The sequence below is a fragment of the Aquila chrysaetos genome, chromosome 5 (genome assembly GCF_900496995.4).
Source record: "Aquila chrysaetos chrysaetos chromosome 5, bAquChr1.4, whole genome shotgun sequence".
NCBI lineage: Eukaryota > Metazoa > Chordata > Aves > Accipitriformes > Accipitridae > Aquila > Aquila chrysaetos.
Window position 1 is genome coordinate 10,825,773 of NC_044008.1, and position 15,330 is coordinate 10,841,102.

Genomic DNA, 15,330 nt, shown 5'->3' on the forward strand with positions numbered 1-15,330 from the left:
TTGCCAGTGCCACCTGGCTTCTTTTAAGATGCGATGCATCCAAGTTTGCTCTGATTCAGCGCTGTGCTATCAGTCACCTTACTGTGTGGGGAGGTTGAAGCAGAAAACACGCACACCCCCATGCCTGCTTAAAATTCTGATATGCTTAACCTAGTTACATAGTAAAAGCTAACACATTAGAGATGACTGCTGAGTTGCAGCAGCCAAGTGTGGCGAACGGCAGGTAAAAGAGGAGCGCTCGTCCTCTGCCAGGGGAGGTGGAGGACCTGCTGCAGACACCCCACGGCACTGCCCAGGAGCAGCAGCCTTACCCAGAGAAACTGGGCTGGAGCGATCCTGCTCTCTTCTCTTCTGCTTCTGCCCCTCTTCCCGCAGGGGCTGCGATTGCCCTTTATACCTTCCCATCTCCTTTGTGCTTTCATGCTTCACGGGGTGTTTTCCACGTGATGAGTACATGTTCCGTGTTTTCTCTGCTGTGTCTGAGACGGGTTCGCCCAGCAATCAGGGCTGCATCACTTCAGTGAGAAGCAGTACGGCAGATGAGATTTGTATTCATGATCTTAGGACCTCTGATGTCATACTGCGCTTATATTCTTCAGGCCTCTGCTTATAGACAGGAAAAAAACACGGTACCAGTGACCCATTTGCCTTGGAATTAAATCTAGTCAGTAATTACAAGTCTCTAGTGGATTCAGGCCATTTTCCAATTACACAAAAAATTTAATCTTTGTTTTAATGGTTGTGATACACTTCACGTCTACAAGCATTCGTTAGAGAATCCTAGAGCACAGTCAAGGTCTGTGTGGATCAATATGAAGAGCTATAAAATAAAAAATTATTTTAAAACTTTAAAAAAAAAAAAGTTGTGTCATGTTTTCCAAATTAAAAAAAAAAAACACTATTACTTTTTCTTTAACACTGTAGCTCTTTATTATCAAAGAACAGTTCTTACATTTCAAAGATTCAGGCACTAAACTCCAGGCTGGAGGGCGGCACTTTATCTTTCTCAAGACTAGAATTTAAAAACTTTTTGCTGGACTTAGACATCTATGGTGGACTGAGAAAGGTAAAGGAGTTGATATTGTCATGCATTCAACAACAACTAGGCATTCATGTGAAGTGTGAATGATCATGGTTCATATTCCTCTTTTCTACCTGTTTCTTGTCAGAGTCTTGAAAACAGGTTTTTCTTCTTTACTAACTTCAGCCAGCCCTTACCCTGCGCTGCCCTGAGCCCCAGCAGCCTGGTCAGACCTCCCACAGGGAAGAGGGTGGGCTCAGGGCCCTTACGCATGGGCTGGACAAGAAATCACTGGGCTTGAATGTCTTTCTGGGAGCTGGGGTGAGCTCAGGCTGCACAGAAATCACCGATATGAGTCTGGAAGATTGTCTGCACTCCTAAAGCAAAAATTTGCTGACACGTGGTTTGCTAGATTGCTCAGTCAGTCTTATTTAAATTATTACACTCTAAAGCTAAAGGTCTAACAGGACCAGGAGTTTAAATAGATTTAAATCACCCTTTCCAGAGTCCATCTCGATATGTAACATAACATACAGAGCCTGTGCACTAGACACCCAAGTTTGATGATTAAAGGCAGAAGCCAGTAACAGTGGCTGAAGTGCCTCGGTGGACTTAACTCAATGCAGTAGTGCCCATAACGCTTCTCCTCACCAGCCACCAGAACTGGGCACGTGAGCTACAGCACTGACTTCAAACCTCACATGACAGCAGAGGCTATGGCACTCACAACATTGCTCAAAATCTAGAGTGATATTGGAACTAATCTTCTTAAAAATTTAATAATACAATATTTAGTTTGTTAGAACTAAATGTTAACCCTGACTTTAAAAATTTATGTTGTAGATTAATGAGGCTTTAACAAAAAGTTAAGTGGGATCTTGCTTGTTAAGAGAAAAAGTGCTCATTAAATATATCCTTGTCAGTCCAGCCCAACTGACCTCGTGTGTTAGGAAGTATTAGCCACCCAGAAAGGTGTTTGCAAAAGTGATATGTTTGAGTATCTATTGACATTTCTGTTTTATTTGCGTGTATTCACACTGTTAAGCAGTTACCCTTGCAAGGAACCATATACAGATACAGTCTGGGCTTTTAAAAAAAAACACTTCAATAGTTGTAAGCATAGATTTTTGAGGAATATACTTTTGCACATATTTATAGATGAGAGTAAAAGTGAAGTGAGAGTATGGAAACTTCAGGTTTTGTGCAGAAGTTGCTGATCTCATTCTGTGTTAACCAGAACAGCAATAATAACAACAATTTTAAATGGCCATTTTTATTTGTAGAAAAGGCATTAATTATTACAAAGATTCCCTGGTGTTCTGAATTTTAATATTACTTTTTAATGATGGCCTTGGATCTGTGATACATTTCCAGTATCAGAAACATTTCCGCCAGTCTTCAAGAATCTTGTTTCAAACTTCAAAAGAATACGAAGAATGCTGACTAGGCAACAGCCTAGAGATATGAGACTAAGGAATAAATGAGTGAGTACACTTTCTGTGGAAGAAAACCCAGGGGCTACATAAATCTGGAGCACTCCCCACAAATATATGCTATCATTTTTATTTAGAAGGCATCAGCTGAAGATAAAGACAGTATGACTATATCTTATACAAATATGGTGATAAAGTTAGGGGGAAAAAAAGCTTTTCTAAAACTATAAACTGAAAATAAACAACTATTTTATGGAAAATCGCTTTGTGCAGACACTTCTATTAATTTCCACATAATTTAATTGTTATTAACAGTGATGTAACTACCCAGAAGAACCCAGTTAAATCATTTTTATATCTTATTTAGAATGAAGACCAGTTGTAAGCTGCAATTCTTACATCTTTTATTAGGATTTGTGAAACTCAGAAGTTTAAGCTTCACATTGGAATTTTTTTTTTCTGACATTTAAAGGGTGCTGATTTTAAAGTAAGCAGCAGATGGCACTAGCGACAGCAGCATTGCCCTCAGGTTTAGTCATCAGGCATTTAGGCTAGCTATACACAGATAGCAAGTTTTGTAACTTCCAGTAGATTTCAGGGGAAGAAGCTACCCTATCTGATGAGTCTGGACTTTAGTTCTAAGGAACAAATTAAACAGAAATGTAAAATTGTATTTTTGCCTGAATAAAATGTTACATGGAAACACATCTTTACAAATATTCTCTCAGCCACATCAGTGCTGAGGAAATCTTGGCTTTAGAAAGCAGCAAATTCTGTGAGTGGAACTAACCCTCTAAAAATTCAAAATGTGTTTCTTCATTAAAAATGAGCAAGTAATTCTTTAGACCAAGAATTCTGAGGCATGGACTTAACATAAAAAATATGTAATCAAAACACAAATTTCTTGAATGTATTTCTGAGGTACTGTGCTAGCCCATATTGTTCATTTTTACAAGCTTGGTGTGTTGCGGACATTGCAAGCCACTCAGCAGTGATGATGTGACAAAATTTCAGACTTATGGGATATGTAGGGCTCTCCTTTAGAAGTTCCAGGCTGTGCAGCTGAAAATAATGATGCAAAAACTAACCATGAAACCTGCTGAACTGCCACTGAAACTTTTTTTTTAATAAAGCATTTGCATGCAAAGTGTCATTTTTAGCAGGCTAGCAAGAGACTTTAGAAAATCATCGGAAAAGTGTACCTTTTAAAAATTGAAAATGACAACATTATCTACTTATTAATGCTGTCACAGTCATACACACTTCCGCACATCAAATGAAAAAGCATTTTTAATAGTTTTGATGATGATACTTAAATACAAGTATGTTGAGAAATTGTCTGAGGACTTGTCTGCTAGAACAGGATGCTCTTTTATCTGGGGGTTTGCCAGAAGAGGGTGAATGGCTGGTGTCTTCAATAAGACACTATTTCTTGTTCAGACTAGGGCCAGAGGAATTAAAACATAATTAAAGTTGTGTCTCCATCTGCCACCTTTCCCATACTCCATCTATGCTAAAAGTAATGCGAGTAAAGTTCAGAATCAGACACCCTATTTTTAAGCTACAGGTATTGTACCAATAAACATTTTAAATTGCAATTTTATGTATACCACTACTTGAATATTAGCAAACCAGACTCAAAGACATAAATGAAAATCCATTACTGAAAGAAATATCAACTTGTTTAAGGACATATTTTTCAACACTGCTTTACTGATGTTTCCGCCTGATTTCAGACAAAGAACTATTTGGAATATATCTGTACATAGATAGATCTATATATTGGAATATATTCCTGTTCCCACCATCAGGTACTGCTGAATAAGTGTGATTCTGCAGAAGGAATTTTATAAAATTTTTATCATTAATTGCAGAGTGAAAAAGTAAATCTTATTGACCAATTTACCAGCTTAGAAGCCCATCTCCTCTCAGAAGTCAGAAACAATTAGAAGTTTAAACATTGTCTTACAAGCTAACTAAACATTTTTATTTTCAGTCAAAAGTAATTTGTCTTGTTTTCTTTTTCTAATCATGCTGGCTTCTATCAATCTCCATCATGGATCATGATACAAAAAAAAGGATAAAGAGAGTGTATCTATCCAAGAAAGTTTACAATGTGGTGTGTGTGTTAAAAAGAATTGCTCATGCTTTACCAGCTCTGGAGAGAAGGGACAATTCAAACAAGTGAACAGTACTCCTCATAACTCAGACAATCCAAACAGGTAACAGGAGGTCTTGTTGTGGTCTTGCTGCTCAGAACAACTTTTTAAAGTGCTTAGGTATAGAGACAAGCAGAAAAAAGCCCTCCACATAAATTTGTGAATTGTAAATTATTTTCTCACCTATAAATATACAAGTAATTACAGGCCAACATTTTAAAATTTAAATTCTAGAATTTTCTGTACAGAGAAGGTATTAATAAACAGAAATATTCATAAAGAGCTAATTACTGAACAAGATTTTAGCATTTTAGTAAGAAAATTCACCCATTCTTTTTGCATTGCAAAATAAGCCATGTGGGAAAATGCCCAAAGAGTCAACATGAGAGTGCTGAAAGAAGCCTTAGGTATCTCAGGTCAATGCTGCTACATTTTCATTTGGACACATGGATGAGAGAACATCATGCCCCGTTCATAAATTACTACATCTAGCAAGAGCTCTCTTTTAACATATGTTAATAAAATTATCCTATATCTTCTTTCAGTTCAACTTGCACAAAATTAGTTATTGATGTAAATGAGGCATATTAGAGATCACAGAAATTAGGAATTCAAGAGACCTAATATTAGCTTGTCTCTTCTAGCAAGGCAATTTTATCCACATGATCATGTACATTTTTAAATAACCAAACAAATGGAGCATCCAACATTTTCCTTGGAAAACTGTTGTTTAATAGCTTTTACCATTTGAATACTCATCCTGGTGCTCTGCAGTTTTAGTTTGGTTTAATTATACAATTTCTACAACTTCAAAAGCAGTAACACTATGTTAACAGACTACTGGTGGCATCTGTAAGATGTGACAGAACATTGTCATTAATCTCTATGTCAATCAAAAAAATCATTAATCAGCGACCAGAAACTCATCAGTTTCTTTGTGTTTATGTGTTTCTTCTTTCACCTGTAATATTTTTCCCCCATCTATAAGCAATTAAATTATGTCACTAATGTTTTTAATAAAAGTCGGTAGAATCATACCATTGAAGAATCCATAGGATCAAAGGATGACTTTTGCCAGAAGGGACCTTAGAAGGTTGTGTCTGGTGTGTTTTGAGGGCTCTGTTGACCCTGAAGCATGAAGCAAAACACTAAGTATTGTGGAAAAATTTATGACATCCTGTTCATGTGGTAACACAGACTTTCTAACCTCAGTACTGATTTTCTAACCTAGTCATCGGCTGTCGGATGTGGATTTGACTCGCCCATGCTGTTGTGAAGGGAGAAGGCAGCAAAGGGGGAAAAAGTCTGTGCCTTTTCAGAGTGAAGTTCCACCATAACATTGTACACACTGCAAGTAAGAGGATGCATCTCTCTGCACACATAGCAAGGTACAGCTGCTTTCCGAGTCTCTCCAAAAATTCATTCATATTTCCATTTCTGTTTTAATATTTCTTTTGGTAAAATGCTCCAAATAGTATGGCCCTGCTCCCCCAGCCCCGATTAATGTACCACAAGCAGTGGGCAGTTCTGGTAATTGAAATGAACTGGAGCTGGAAAGTTCGGAGTAACCACCGAGATCTTTTTTGATTCAATTCACAATACGTTCTATCGATTACGGGCAAACACTCCATCTTGCCAGGAGATGGTGCCATAACTCCAGAAAACGTGTATTTGTGTTCTATTCAACAGGAAAGCAGAAAAGAAGTACAGATTTTCTTTTTAACACTGCTGAACAGAAACTTTAAACCTTAAACATGTAAAATAAAGAGAAAGAGAAAAATCTACCTATACAGTATTAAGCCTTTAGTTTTGGAGGCTTCTTAAATTTCTCTGGTTTGGGGAGTTTGCCTGTTTGTTTTCTGTACAGGAAAGTACTCATATGAATAGTTAAGTCCAGTATATAACCCCGAGCTTTATTTCCTTGGCTTGGTCTGTTCTTTACCTTAGTTTACTTCAGTAAGTGTGGTTCTGTTTAATTTTTATATTTCATATATTGAAACTTGTAACACTTCTACAGGTAGAAGCTTGATCGAAATACTGCTAGCTCTTACGAACTAATAGTGAAAGAACCAGACAGATACTTTGGAATGATACATAAAGCAGCATGCTTGTTTTCAGGATGAATTTGGGTCTGTAAAACACCCAGAGAAAACATGACTGCTTTGGGAGGCTTGGGGCCATGCCAGAACCTCCTCTCCTCTAAAACTAGCCATGCTTCAAACTAGCATTTTGCACCGAATATGAATGGCCCAAGTGAATTGTACATGCTCTGCACCTTCCTCATGCCTTTCATTTTATTGTTCATTTTGGAACATTTTAACCTTAAAACAACCCAAACACCCTGCTTACTTGTATTTTACAGAACTTGAGCTGATACAAGGCAGAAATAAAAACTAGCAAAAGGTATTGCCATTTGCCAGGTTCTTAGACAAGGACGTGACACAAAAAAGGAGAAATTTAGCTGACAACAGTTCTGTTACTTCCATAACTTAGCAGAGCTGTAAATATTCTTCAGGCAACTAACACCTAAACTTTTTTTGATTTGCTATAGGTTTGTTGATTAGAATGGAGAATTTTCTAGGATAAGTTATTTGGTCGTGAAAGGATCTTACTGGACTGATCAAACCGCATTCCTGAAACTGAGGCCTAGCTTGGCAGCCCAACCTGTTTAAGCTCAGCCATGGGAGCCGCCTGAAGTGCTGGAGCACCCCAAGGGTGCAGCCCTGAATATCCATGTGGTAACCCGAGTCCCGCCTGAGGCCAGGTTATTTACAGGATCGGGCTGCCTTTTTAGCAGGTGCCCAAGGGACCCTTTCAAGACAGATCCCAAGTTGTCTACTCTAGCATATGTTTGATGATCCATGTAGAAACCCAAGCTGGGTACAGCACAGCCTACCTATACTACTTATAAACTCAAAGCATAACCATGAACCTCTTTTCCCTACCAAAACTCTAACAGTTGATTCAACTGAAATCGTAGATACAGCTTATTCCAGGTTTAATATTTCCTTCTGTGATGCTGCCCATTACTAGGAGCTACTGTCCAGTGTAGCCCATAATCTCCCAGTGGCACCAGCCAAAAGTTATTTATCTATCTTTGCTAAATTTATTCTGTATTTTATTCCATTTCCTACAAACTACCATGGTTTCTTCTTTCAGAATTTTTAGCCAGTGACCCAAGTGAGAAATCTAAGCTATTGATAGACCTGAGTATCCAAATACCTTGAAGATATCTATTCACAGACTTCTTTTAGATATTACAAATTTCCTGTCAGCTTAGAAGTGATAATTACCACTAATGATGCTATTCTCACAACTGACAAGAACCATATTTACGGGTAATAAGCCTTACTGGTCAAAAATTTTTGCACTGATAAAAGAGTGATAATTGTCTTTAATGAAAAATTGCTGGAAATTCTTAAAGGCAGTATTAAAGCTCATTAAAGTTTTGTACTGAGTTTCAAGGTCTCATAATTGAGGCTTGTCTGGCTTACTTTGTCTGAACTACTTTAGACCTGCAACTTTGTTTTAACTCACCAATGGTGAGTTTGGAGCTGCACAAAACTGGTTTTAGGGGTAACAAGGAGAACAAACGAAACTAGCATTTTGTGTCTAACATACACAAAGGTCGCGGCATATAGTAAATTCGGATGTAACATGGAGGTGCAGACCAATGAAGACAGAGGAAGGTAAAAATGCATGTTAGTAAACATTTAGAAATGGGCCCATGTTCTGCACCTCATGGGTGATGTGAGAGCGAGCCAGTGCAGGATCTCACTAAGGCCTGACAACAAATAGCTTAATAAGCTAACTGCTTTAATAAGACAGAATAAGAGGAGGAATATAGACAGGGAGTAAATCCTTTCAGATGCTGGGCAGCCTGCATTCATACAACATCAGATGGAGCCTGGATGGACTGTTCCCCAGCATGCTGCACAGAGCAGAGCTAATTCTATCCATGGAGACATGCTCTCCCTTTTGGTCATCTGAGTTATTATATAATTTCCTTATAAGAAAACAACTCTATTCCTCAAGGATGTTCTCATAAGAACTTCCTTGCTGTACTGTTAAATAAAGGCAAGGCCAAGCAGGTGGCGTAGCCTGCTCAAGATCACCATCTCCTTCAATACAGTGTCTGGCACAAGGCTCCCAATACGGCTCACATAGATCCTAGCATGAGGAAGAAGAAACCACTGACATGAACATCATATTCCTACTGACAAAGGACTCCAGATGCTGACAACTCACCACCTACCACTACCAGAAGGAAGCTGCCAGACTCAGGAACCGGAGGAGCAGGGGAAGGATAAGCATAACACCGGGAAAGGGGTAGAAACTAAATGCGTGTATAGCAATTTTAACTGTTTTATTGCTATTACTGAGACTTTATCATGTGTACTAACTGTATTATTGTTTCTCTTTAACAATTAGATCTGAGCTAATAATGATTAAACTCTTAAGATTTTGATTACACTAGCAATAAATTCCTGGCTTCGTATAATTATGTGGTGTGCTTTCCCTTTGCCCACAAACAAGATTTTTAGTGTAACACCGTCTTCATCTGAATGAATAATGGGTGGACACTTCTGGAGCTTGATTCATGTGTAAGTGAGTAAGCATCTAGATTCCTCTTCTTTGTTCCAGGCACTGCAACTTTCACACCTCCCCACAGCTGTAGTGGTGGAGGTCCAGCTCTTTTCTAAACCTTGCAGACTGGCAGAGGCAACACTACGATGCTCACTTTTCTCCATGTATTATTTCAAATTTTTAAGTCCTGTGGTAGGAGATTGAACAGGACTTCTCCTTCCATGATGCAGTGTTCCTGTACTTCTCTCAGTGTCTATCAGTGTTAGCCTGTGCGAGTTTTGTGTGTACTGCAGAGTGAATGCCTAGCAGTAATTTCTGGAGACAAGTGCTGTGTCAGTCATAGTCAGTTATCAAATAGTGTATACAACATCACAGTCCCTTTCATATTTGGATGAGCACTCCAAAACATCTGAAAAAGGCTATATAACACAGATTAATATTTCTAAAAAAGAAAAATCATTCTATTTCTGATCTCTAAGACTTTATCTTCAGTGGAAACAGGCAAATCATATTTTTTCAGTGATCTTGGGGAACTAAGATTCATAATTCTACCAGATACACAAAAAGCAAACTCAGTGGTGGTATTGCTTTTAGGACATACTGTTATCTTCTTCCCCTCTACTAAATTGTTATATAAATTATGTCTCTCTCCTCCATCCAGAAGATAACTACCTTATCATATTTATTTCTGTACCTCTCCTTCCCTGCCCCCCTGCCCTTTTCTTCTGAGAATATACAATCTACTCCACAATCATCAAACACTTTTTCTCTCAGAGATGACCTTACTGGTACCTGTCTCTCCAGGCCCTAAACAAATGTTTTCAATTTCTGCCTAGCCTTAAAATGTGCCAAGCCTATCTTAAACCTGAAGAAAGGCTTTGATGCTCAAATGTTTGCCTAATTTTTCCAGCTAAACCAACTACTCTGATGAAACATATTATTTCACATTAAAAAAACACTTTTGCTCAGTAATAAATGCCAGCAAAAGCTATCCTGATGAATTACTTCATCTCTCTATGGAAACCAAGCTTTCGTCAAAGGAGTTTATCAATTGTTCCGCTTTGGCTCATAAGCTGAGGGATTCTTACTGTTTTATTTGTGTGAAGAAAGCACATGGTATTTACTGAGCCATGATTCAGTCCTGAGATTTGAGGAGTTCATGACTCATTCACACCTGGTATTTTGATGTCTCAACAGTAAATCTCTTCCACCCTAAACTTACTTGGTTACATGTTGATTTTGATTTGGCTGCTAATCCTGTTTCTAGCACCACACCACTTCTAGTAAGTTGTCCCTCAAATACAGAATATATAACAAATTGCCTATTATGACAATATCGAGTATATAATATTCATCTAAAATTGTTGCTTGATTTCTGATGGATGTGTTTCTTAGTTCATTCCTGCATCTCTTTCATGGATGAAAATAATCTCTCTGTAAAGTTGGAAATTTTTTCCATCTCAAAGGCAACAAAAATGATACTTTTAATGAACACAAACAGGTCTGTTAATGTAAAATAGTACCTGTTTATCAGCTTTCAATCCTTCACCTGGTCTATACCAAGACCCCAAGATGAGGTTGATAGCGGAGGAACTGACAGTACAAGTATAGGGTAATACCATTTGTTCTTGGGGAATAGCAGAAATCATAACTGCTATATTACTGCTCACTAAAGCAATGCAGTCCTGAGAGCCGGGCAGAACTGGTTTAGACACAGCAGAGAAAACAAAGAACATATGTGCATTGCATGTGGAAAACACCCCGTGAAGCATGAAAGCACAAAGGAGATGGGAAGGTATAAAGGGCAATCGCAGCCCCTGCGGGAAGAGGGGCAGAAGCAGAAGAGAAGAGAGCAGGATCGCTCCAGCCCAGTTTCTCTGGGTAAGGCTGCTGCTCCTGGGCAGTGCCGTGGGGTGTCTGCAGCAGGTCCTCCACCTCCCCTGGCAGAGGACGAGCGCTCCTCTTTTACCTGCCATTCGCCACACTTGGCTGCTGCAACTCAGCAGTCATCTCTAATGTGTTAGCTTTTGCTATGTAACTAGGTTAAGTATATTCAGAATTTTAAGCAGGTGTGGGGGTGTGCGTGTGTTTCCTCCTCCAGCCTCCCTACGTAGTAAGGTAAGTGGTATTGCAGCCCAGAGTCAGTAAACTTGGATGCAGTAGTTCTTTCTTTCACTTCAGGTGTACAAACAGCAACAGCTTCCTGGATAATTAGTTTCTCTACTGACAGCAGCAGGTAGCTTTTTTTTTTTCTCTACCTTTGTACCCATATAGCTGTATGTAGTATACAGCACTTAAAAAGCACTTCATGATCCATTTATCCTTTGAAGTGGTTATTTTTCTTCTAAAAGAACAAGTTTCATATTTTGTTGACCAACTTGGAGACCTTCTCAGTGGTTTTATAGAAGTTTTCCTTTGAGCTATTACTTTCTTCTTTTAACACAATGACACTCAAAAGTTTTTTTCATCAAAAATATGTTACAGCATTTCTATTAACATTCAATCTCATCCAGGCTTTTGGAGCATCTAGAGATACAGACCTAAGCAACTTTCTGAAGAAAGCTGGACTAAATGTTAAATGAAGTGACAGTAAGTTTGGAAATGCATCTATTGATGTCTCCAGCTGGTCATTAACCAGCTCCATAGGTAAGTTTTTTACATCTGTAACATGAGATGAGAAATTATGTATATCGAATCAGGTAAACCAAAACAGGACTAATATATGCAAATGTGGGTATTGTAAACATCTAGCTTCCATTGGAAAAAACCCTTATGAGATATGTGTGTAAGACTAGACTCTTAAGTTACATTTCTGCCATTTCAAACCATACCAGCTATCACTTTACATAGATATTTATCACCTTAGAAGTTTCGATAGCGGGTTAAACCTAGCCTTTATATGGTTGAATTCTTCAGGCTGTACTGTCTGAAGTGAAGCAAGGACTTAGATTCACACTAGTGGCATTTTTCTGCAAGAGCTCTGTTTGCCTGGCCATAGTGCAATCACTCTTTTACAAAATAGTGCCAGATATCAGTAGGAAGGGTCCTATTGATTTTGGTGAGAACTGGAAAACTGGAGATGGAAATGTGGGACCAACAAAGCTATGGCAATTGATAAGTCAATTTGTCACCTAATGGGATTATAATTGCCTATAGATCAAAGAGCTGGAGCAATATAATAGCTTTTAACCCTGCCAAGCATCTCAGTTAAGATTTACTTTTCTCCCAGAAGGAAAGAACAGAAGTAATTTAGCAGATTACAAGTTGTAAATGGCTTAACTGTTCTAAGACATAAAGTGGGATGAGAAGGTGGTACACTGGGAAATGATGTGGGGAATAAAAGGATACAAGGAACTCCTGGTGTGTTTAATGAGCTCAGCCTACAGAAGCAATAATATACATGACCCTCCAATAGTTTTGTGTCCATACATCTCTCCCTCTAATCTGAAATATGCTCTTAATTTTTTTTTTAATGAGACAATGTAATTTAATGGTTCCTATTTCAGACATAGCAACCTTTTCTACCCACTTTTTTGCTACGAACAGTAATCATGAGATTCTTTAGACTTTCCTAGGTTGTTTTTGTCCATGCACTGCGATGTATACACTAGATGGCACTCAATGCTTATTACTCTATGAGCCTATGACCTGTCCAGGAAAGAAATTACAGTAGCCAGTGAAACAGTTACTGAGCTTCCTGTTACCTTGAGCTTCAGTTGTTGAAATTGCTAAAGACAGTAATAGAAATTGATAACTTTCCAACTGTGCCTGTAGCAGAATGAAATGTTGAGAAGGCCTTGTGTACATCCAGTTAACATGCAATGTCCTTACTGCATCATAGTAGATAAGAGTGGCCATCTTTCCCAGATGCTCTGAGTGCCCTTTAAATATTTTGTTCAGAAGGAAGATAGTAATCCTGCTTTTGGTGTTATAAAATGCACCTATTGATTCTTTGACTTTTATTGTTTTGGAGACCATTGTTTCAGAAAAGCTTTGAAGACGTTAAGTTCTAATGACCCTGGTGAATAGTAAGAATGAAAAGTTAAATAATAAGAAGAAATAATAATAAGAAAAACTAAAAATCTCCTAAACTTATATATGGAGCCCAGGACTCTCACTGAAATTCAGGGAACAAAGTCATAATTAGAGCTTCTACCAGATGGGAAAAACGGAAAACCAAAGGAACTATTAAGAAAACATTTTCATGGAATGATTCATTCTTAAGGGTTTAGCCAGAAAGGGAAGGGCAGACTTCAGGGCAGAAGTCCCCAGACTGTGATGTTCTTTGATAACAATATTATTTATGTTCTGGGAGAGTAATGTTAACTTTCTAGATTATAGTTTTTGCAAGTACAGACTAAAAATGAAGGTGCTTCTTTTTCTTGTCTTTAAAGCTCTGAGATCTCTAAAAAAACAAATAGATAAGCTTTAACATATATTCATTTCACTATAAAATTATACCTTTGTTTGATTGCAGTCAGGTGGATCAGGACATAATTTACAATACAGCAGGAATGCACAGAGTTAATGGGAGCATTTCTTGTGCTCCTTTTTGCCTTTTCCTCTTGGATTATGTGTTTCTTCTTTCATCCATAATCATGTTCTTTTCCAAGCACAGTAAGCTTGGGGATGAAGCCAAGTCCAGCTCCTATTATCTCCCAAACTGTGATAAAGTCACACAAGGAGCAAATCTCTATGATTTATTTCAAGAATAATGAAAAGTCACATAAATTATCTGCCTAAAATACCAAGCAGCATGGCACTGGCAGGGTTTTAGAAGTTGGTATGGCATCAAAGCACTGTTCTTGGCTCTTCTGCCTGTCCTTCAGATAACCACTGCATCCCTGGCACCCAGAATTTTGAGTGGTCTCTTTAATCACCATCAGTTGTCACAAGCCGCTACATCCTATGTGCCCGCTAAGACTCCAATCAGTCAAGTCAGAGATAACTTTTATAACTAAGTAACAGACACAATGCAGTTTGAACCTTTTCACAGAAAACTCTGAGATGAGATGAAAGACACCATTTAGTCTGTGGTGCACAGTTGTGATAATAATGTGAAGCATTTTGAAAGGAAACTGCAAAAACACAATTCAAGTTATCAATTACTTTTTAAGAGTGTCTTCTATTGCACCAAGATTCCCAGTGCTGCAGACCTCATATTGTTACCGATTTCAAAAAATCTGGAAGCTTAGAACTCCCAAGATCTGTAACAGAGAAAGAATATGCAATGAACCTAATGTCATTCAATATCTCATATATAGATATAATGATCCATGATCTTGCTCCAGTGATATTCTCAGTGAGTCCAGAGGGAAGGTATTACAATTGCCACAGTTTAAATCAAAAGTTCAGACCAGCATTTTAGAAGCAGAACTGAACACAAGCTTCCTCGAGGCTAACAGCTTGAAAGTTTCTACACAAAAACTGGATGAAAAACCCTGAGGAAAGATTGGCTAACATAGAGTTCATATAAACAAACAACAGCTGTGCAGAGCCTTGTTGCTAGTTTCATCCTGATACATGTGGGAATGTTACTCCCTGATGTAGTGATGGAAAGGTATTTCAGGGAGGAAAATACTATAATCCCTTCTCACTCAGGTAATCCTAATAGGAGACTTCAGTTGCAGTAGGTGATCTAGATCATTGGTACTCTTTGACTGGAAGAGGAACAGATAGTGAGAGAAAAGGTCAGTTTTAGATGAGGAGCCAGACATGACTCTTCACTGGAGCTAATAAAGTGAACAGCTGAATGATATGCCCACGAGTCATTTTCACAAAGTCAGCAGTAAGGAGAAGGAAAGATATTTTGCTCTTTCTTCCTGTACTATTGGCCCACACAGAAGAGGATTATGGAGACTGAAGATACTACTCAAACACTGTTTTTATGTTAAGGAAACTCCTGCCTGCACAAATTCCAGTAGAAATCACAGCCCCAAACATTATGCGCACTACTGATTTCCCTTTGGGATGTATCTTCTCAATGTGGCTGGAACACTTTTGTAGAACAGTCACTAACATGTAGACTGAGTATCTATTGTAATTTTTTTGCTGTTCAGACAATGAGGAAAGGACGTTATGGAGGTTTTAGGCAGCTTTCAGCTGAAGTAATCGTATTTAAGTACTGAAT